A 7,191-nucleotide genomic window follows, 5' to 3' on the forward strand; every position below is an offset into this window, starting at 1 on the left:
CTTCCACGGCAACCAGCAGGTATTAAATGTGGGTATGATAAGTGGTAACAATTCTTCAAGTTAAGTGAAACTCCTGTCATTTCAATATTTCACTAACCTATAAGCAGCTGACTTTAAATTCATCTCATTTTTATTAATGATTATGGTGATATATAAAATGATGATCATCAGTATAAAATAGATACATTTGCCTCGTCAGTATTTTATACATTTATTTATATATTTTATAAACTACAAGTGCCCACCTAGAAGCATTTCCTGCTATGCTTCACTAGAGAACAAAAATTTTGTTTTCGAAAAATTGTATTTTTTTATTGGTCCTTTCCTCTGGTCTCCTAGTTTTCTGACCAAAAAAAAAAAATTATGTTTGGTAATAAAACATAAATATTCAGAGCTTGAAAACACATGACAATGAAGCAATGGTCACATTTATACTTATTAAATGTAATAAAAAATGTAATGCATGCTATCACTAAGAATTCACTATATGCCAGGAGCTGTGCTAAACACATTATGTCTGTTATCTCTTTCAATCCTCCTAACACTCCTCTATGTAAGTGCTATTGGTAGTAGACCCATTTCATGCATGAGTAACATAAGATATAGGGCAAGAGAAATATTCAAGGCTACCCAGATTGTAAGTGGTACTGCTGGGATTTCAGCCACAGTTCTGATTCCAGAGACTGAGCTCTTGGTACCCCAGCTATGCTAGTGATAAATGAGTGATCTTAACTTGTTATGGATCACTCTGAGATTGTGATTAAAGTTACGGAAACCCCCCCTCAGAAAAGTGCATCTCTCTCTCTCTCTCACACGCACACACACATACACATTCACCCGCTGCATACCATTTCAGAGGAGGTCTAGACCTCCTTGAAGACCATCCAGAGTTTCCTCAGAGTCCATAAGCCCCAGACTATAGAACTCTATAATTTCAGTATTTCCTTCAGCATCAGTGTGTGGGGACTTGGGTCCCAATTTTAAGGAACCTTGCTGTGCAAATGAAAATATTACCTGAGTATGGACAAGGAGTGACCTGAATCCTCAGACCCCCGAATGCCTACCAATGGTCAGAGCAAAGAATTAAGACAAGAATAGAGTGGACAAGGAGAGAAAGACGGCGGGGGTCAAATCCACATGTCAGAAATAAGTTCTGCCTTGAGGGTGTCTGTGTCAGGTTCTTCTAGGTCCCACAAATATAGATGAGGGAAGAATGAATGGTTGTGGTAAGGATACACCCTAGAAAAAGAACCTCACAGAAGTAAGAACAGGTACTGTGGTAGGGCCAGAATGTTCTGAGCATGAAGTTGGACCAGAAGACTGTTCAGGTCCCACACAGCCATCCAGATGCCAGCAGTAGGAGCATGTGGGTTTGACCCCCCATGGTCTTCCCTTGTCCACTCCATTCTCGTCTTTCTGACCTGCTTGTTCTTTACTCCAGATCACCTACCTCATCCCTCAGAAACGCCTAGGTATAAGTAAAACCTCTTGGCTTTTGCAAACTCCAGTTTCTGCCTCCTTGTAACTTCAGGTTACCCTGACACCCCACAGTTCTGACCTGACTTCAGCACTTCTTTCTCTTGTCTTTTTTAGCTCCTGTTTCCACCACCAGAATGAATAGGGTCAGGTGCCTTATTCTTTCAGTATTTCCCAGTTCAAGAGCTTGATGGCAGCTCATGGTTTTGCATGACATCATGCCACAAGTCTTCAGTTTGGCTGGGGTTGTGACACATGCCACCTCAGCCGGCCAGCTGCAGCTGGTCGCAGAGAGGGTCGGGGACCCCTCTGTGGGTCTGGACACGTCCCTGCTGGGGGTGCGTTCCTCAATAGAAGATGTGAAGTAGCGCATTTCCTGTCAACATCCAGGGACAAACTACAGGTCAGACCCTCGGGACAGTCTACTGTGGGAGATGCCAGGATGACCTCCCACCCTTCACACTGGATCCATCTACTACTGGGGAAAAACTTCTGCATCTGACGTCAGCCCAGGCTCCTCCTCAGCTGTGCACCGTCCAGGATCCCTGAGTCAAGAAATCTCTGTGTCACACTTCAGGACACATCCCACTGGTTGCTCACTGAGCTTTTGAAGGAGGAAGTGGCTTGGGGGCACTGTGACACATGCAGTACAATAGAGTGACAGAGGTAGACAGGAAACATCATCTAAGCTACCCACGCATTTGGTGCAGCAGGAGGCCAAGCCTGCGAGGAGCTACGTTCACAGAGAGATGGAGAGACATACAGAGAGTTGGCGGAAGGGCCCCAATTCCCAGCCCACTTCTCTCTTTATTGCACCTGTCCTGTCAGCCATGTTGACTCTTCATCCCCTTGCTGTCATTGAACACCACCGTTCTGTAGCAAAACAGAAAAATAGAAAGGCCTGTAAAATGTCTCATGCTATAAAGATTCCATTCCAACTTGTATACATTGATAAGGTCTCTGTGACCATAAATGTATGATTTATGGGAAATAATCCTAGATCAGAAGACTCACTCCATCACTCACACATGGGAGTTAGCCTCCATGTCTTCTTCTGAGCTCTAGCTATTTACTATGCGCTCACCATTTATCTAGAAAACATTAACGGGGTGTCCGGTATTTTGGGAGCTCTGAGTATAAAATCCTGTAGAACAATTGTTCTGTTCCTCAAAGACCTTTTATACTCTAGGAGGGCAATGTGAGAGGCCTGCCGCACCCAAGGGGTTATGAAGGCAAAGGAAGAGGGGAGCTGTAAACTCATGGCTGGAAGGGGGTCGGGAAAGCTTGCCAGATGGACACTTGAAATGTGAGGGCTCAGGGAGAGGAGCGATGAGCCAAGCAGGGCAGGGGCTGGGCGGGCAGATGAGGGGAGCCTTGCACATCTGGGGAAGGCGCACGGTATGGCCAAAGCAGAGGACCAGGGGAAGTCGGAGTGGGAATGGCCAGAGGTGAGGTGCGCAAGTAAGTAGGGCCTGGTGAGAATGAACTTCAAGGGCCATTCTCCCTGTTTACCTATTGACCTTGAGTTACATAGCCAGATTTTGGTTTTACGTTAGTTACTATAATGGCCGCATGGAAAATGTGCACCAGGAGCTGAAGACTAGAAGAATGGAAACAGGTTAGGAGCCTGTTGCGATAATTTAGGAGAGTGATGGTGGTCTTCTGGCTTATGGCAGTGGCAAGGCGACCAGAGAGAAGTGGGCATATTCTAGAGATTTTTAAAAGATATTATTTAAAGGGCGTGGAGATTGATTGTATGCCGCAGGAAGCAAGGCTGTGTGGGGAGAAGGGAAGAGAATGCAGCACGTTCCTGACCTGGGTCGGGGAATGGGCACTAGGAGGTTTCATCTGGGACATTTGCATAAGGTTCTGATGAAACAGCCAAACACAAAGCGCTGGTGGAAAACTAGACAGGAGATCCCGAGTTCAGCAGAGAGGTTGGCTGACAATACAATCATCAACATATATAGGTGAGTGGTGCTCAAAACAGAGTTCCCGCAGAAGCTTTTTCCAACTGTACTCACCATTCCCTTGAAATTCTCCCATGCCTTTCCTCCCCAGCCCCAACCCCAAAAGGACTCTCCAGTCCCAATTCTTGAGCTCTCCACTCCCAATTCAAGAGTAGAGTAAATCATGAGCGTCGGTGTATAAAGTAAAGGAGAAGACAACAGGAAACAGCACCATGAGAGACACTGACATTTATGGGATGGGTTAAAGGAAAAGAGCCATGACAGAACCTGAGGAGCATCCAGGGTGATGGACGGGAAACAATGAGTACCAAATCTCCCAGAAGTCGGGAGAGGAGAGGATGTCACAAAGAAAAGATGTGGCCAATCGTGTCAAACATGGTAGAGAGGTGATGTGAAATAGACCCCAGAAGTGTTGACACTTTCTGCAGTGCCCCCAGAGCTGTGACAAGGACCACATAAGCATAAATATATGCAGGTACTTCCTACAGTATAAAATAGTATACAACATAAGCAGTTATTATTACAATGTAAGACTCAAGTCAGTTCCCACTGACTCCAGGCGTCCCTCCCTAGACCCTGCGGGCCCTGCTTCCGAGGTTGCCTCAACACCAAGGTTAGCTCATCTGCCCCCAGGGCAGGGGCTTTGTTTGGTTGGCCTGCGCTGGGCACTAGAGGAGTGCCCAGCCTCCAGGAGACTGGAACACGTGCTTACAGAATGAATGGATGGTTAGGATTGCATCACTGCCTTCCATGATTCTCTTCAGCATGGAACAGATCCCAGTTCACGCTGCTTCTTTTTTTTTTTTTTTTTTCCAAAAATAGAATTTAATATGCTTATTCCTTTTTCCTGGCATCTCCTGGTTTCTGTTTTATTTTATGCCCTCACAGTTTAGTTAAAAAAAAAAAAAAATCAGATCCTTATAAAAATTATTTCTAATAGAAAAAAAAATTGTTTCCTACAGAAAAAAAGATACCTAAAAAATTATTTCCTCCCTTTTATAACTTCCGTTCTGCTGGGTGACTTGTATCTCTCGAGAACCCATGTTTGTTGTCTGATCTCCAGCATGTTCATATCCAAATCAATCTTGAACTAATTTTGCAAGTAAAATGTTTTGAACTCACCCAAAGTGCTTTCCTAAATTCTAAACATTTAACATCTGCTTGGCTGGACTCAGTTCCTAGTCTTTTTAGTCTACTTCAATCTACCAATTTGACTTGTCATAATTTATCATTTCAAAATCTCTATTATTTATTGCCCTTGATTACATTATCACAGGTGTTCTGTACTATTTATGTTTCCCTCAATTTTCCTGATATTCTCTTGTGAAATCCTCATATCTAATTTACCAGGGGCTCATTTCTACTCTCTTTCTCTCCAGATTCTGCGAACTTATTTCTGAATCTCCTCCTAGCTCTCATGCACATTTTTAAGGATGATAAACTCAAGAAGTTTATCTTCCAGACTTGCAGATTTTCAGGGCATTTCCATTTCGGAGACCTACTTTTTATGAGCAGATATTTTTACAAGGGGGTTTTACTACTCATCTATTCTTGATTCTCCAGTGCTTACTCAGTTTTTCCAGGGCTGAAGATGAGCCTCCCAGACTCAGTGGGGTGCACCCCTCCCCCCACCATGCTCCTAGCGCCTGAGCTCAGGGCTGAAGCACACAGGCTTTCCTCTTCCTCCTTTTACACCCTGCAGGGAGCAGTAAGAAACGAGCCCCACCCTGCAACCTTTGGTCCGAGCCAACCATTGCTCTCAGCCTCACCACCTACCCCTTTGAACCCCAGGATAATAGCAGATAGGGAAGGAGCACCCAGCGGTTGCCTAGCAAGTATCATGGTAAAGCAAGCAAGTTTAAGAGACGCTCCTGGGCTTTGGTGTCCGCCCCACAACCTACAAACACGGAATGGGTTTCTTCTCTCTTCCTGTAGACAGGGAATTGAAGGCAGAAGAAAGATCCAAACAGCAGAGCTGCACAAGCCTTGTCCAGATGATGTATGGGTACCTGGAACTGTACCCCAGCCCCAGCTCAGGATTTATTAAACACCAAAAGCACAACGCATCCATATAGGCAGACAGATCCATGCCCATTGGAAGTCTCAGGAGCAGGCAGCTTAGGACCAACCCTCTTCCGTGTTAGGAATTTACTCACCCCCAGGTCTTCTGATGTCCCTATCTGTTGATGCCATGCTCACAGGAGAGAGAAGCTTGCTTACGGGGCTTGGGTCAAGAATTTCAAGACCAGTCAGCGAACTGCCAGGTGCAAAGGGTTTAATAAAGACATGGAGATTGGGGAAGTTACTACGGACCACAGAACCAAACCAAACTGTATGTATTATGTCCTAAAACATCAGCTCTTACTTAGAGAAAATATTGTTGCTCACCCTCCCACATCTCTGCCAAAGGGTTTCAGTCCTCCCAACTGATGGGTTTTTCTCCAGCAGACTTCTTCAACAGCCTCGTCCTTGGTCAGCAGTGAAAATAAAAACTTTTGGCCTGCTTCACTTCTTTTAGTCTTTGGGAAAACAAAGAAAAAGAACAACTTGGAAAAGCTGTCAGTTAAAATTTTGGTATGCAAGTAAGATAAGATATGCAACATCCTGAAGCCTTGTTTTAGTTATTTGCAAAGTGAAAATAATCGGCTCTGTCTCTTAGAGTTGTAGTGACACCTGAATGATACACGTAAGGTAAAGCACAAAGCATCTTGCCTAGAAAGAGCTCAGTAAACAGGAGCTGTAATCAGGTATGCGCCTAAATATGTTATCTTTCTTTAAGATGTATTGCTTTGCCAGGAAGTACACCAACAGGATCACCCTAACCTCCATGAGTTTCCAATGAACCCACATTCCTGCATACCAGGAGTTAGATCATTTGTATACACAGCAACCATAGGTCCCTGCATGTTATTTAAGTATCTTACCCGTTGGAACCCTGATTCCACCTATCACACTGGGTTCTTCAGCTCTCTCATGCCTCCTGCTGTACCCCATTCTATGGGGTACCCAAAGGTCTTCTTTGCCTGGTACCCAAAGGTCCTTAATGCATAAGCAATTTATTTGGGCCTGTATCTTATCGGAAGGCAATCTACCAACCTAAGGGAAACTACCCATGGGGCAGAGGCACACTGACTGTGGAAAATTACTGATCCGCACTGAACTATATAAAAATCCATTCGTAAAAATCCTAAGAAGAGCAAACACTTCGCCTGGCAGTTTCTCCAGCAGGGTCCTTGGCCGGCAGGAACAACCACCCTCGCTAGGCACCAACCAAAAGGCCAGCCCTGAGCGGTAACAAATCTGGAATTCTCTGGCAGATGCCAGTCCAGGGCCGGCTGCACAAAGAGGACCCTTCTTACGAACTCAACACTGACTCTGAACACACTGAGAATTAGTTTTGGCTGTGAGGGAAAAGCCAATGTGGAAAATATAATCTGATGGACAGGATTTGAAATGAAAGACACAATACAGCCCAAGGTTCCCAGGCCTAAACTCTTACAGGGCAGAAGTGTAAACACTTTTTGGAAGCTAAGATCTGGACACAATATGATACCACAGCAAAAACTCAAAAAGTAGCAAGGGGTTTGAAGACTGAAAGACTAACTCTTATTTTCACGCTGTGAATCACCGGGCTCTAAATAGAGAGGAGAAGGTGTATCCGTCAGCATTGACCTTGCCTTGCCTGTGCTGAAAAACTCTCCTACTGCCTGCAGGGCTTGCGCACAAAAAGATGACTAAGACAAGT

The 7,191-nt window shown here is 44.8% G+C and overlaps 1 long non-coding RNA gene across 1 annotated transcript; it reads right to left on the reverse strand.

Annotated features, from left to right (window-relative positions):
- Positions 1-2,200: 2,200 nt before the first annotated feature.
- LOC122898978 lies at positions 2,201-5,961 on the reverse strand. The gene is made up of 3 exons (XR_006383077.1): positions 5,835-5,961; positions 5,603-5,703; positions 2,201-2,349 (listed from the first exon to the last, which is right to left on the reverse strand). It is a non-coding gene; the product is annotated as an uncharacterized LOC122898978 (long non-coding RNA).
- Between the last annotated feature and the right edge of the window lie 1,230 nt (positions 5,962-7,191).

The sequence above is a fragment of the Neovison vison genome, chromosome 1 (assembly GCF_020171115.1).
Source record: "Neovison vison isolate M4711 chromosome 1, ASM_NN_V1, whole genome shotgun sequence".
NCBI classification, from domain to species: Eukaryota; Metazoa; Chordata; class Mammalia; order Carnivora; family Mustelidae; genus Neogale; species Neogale vison.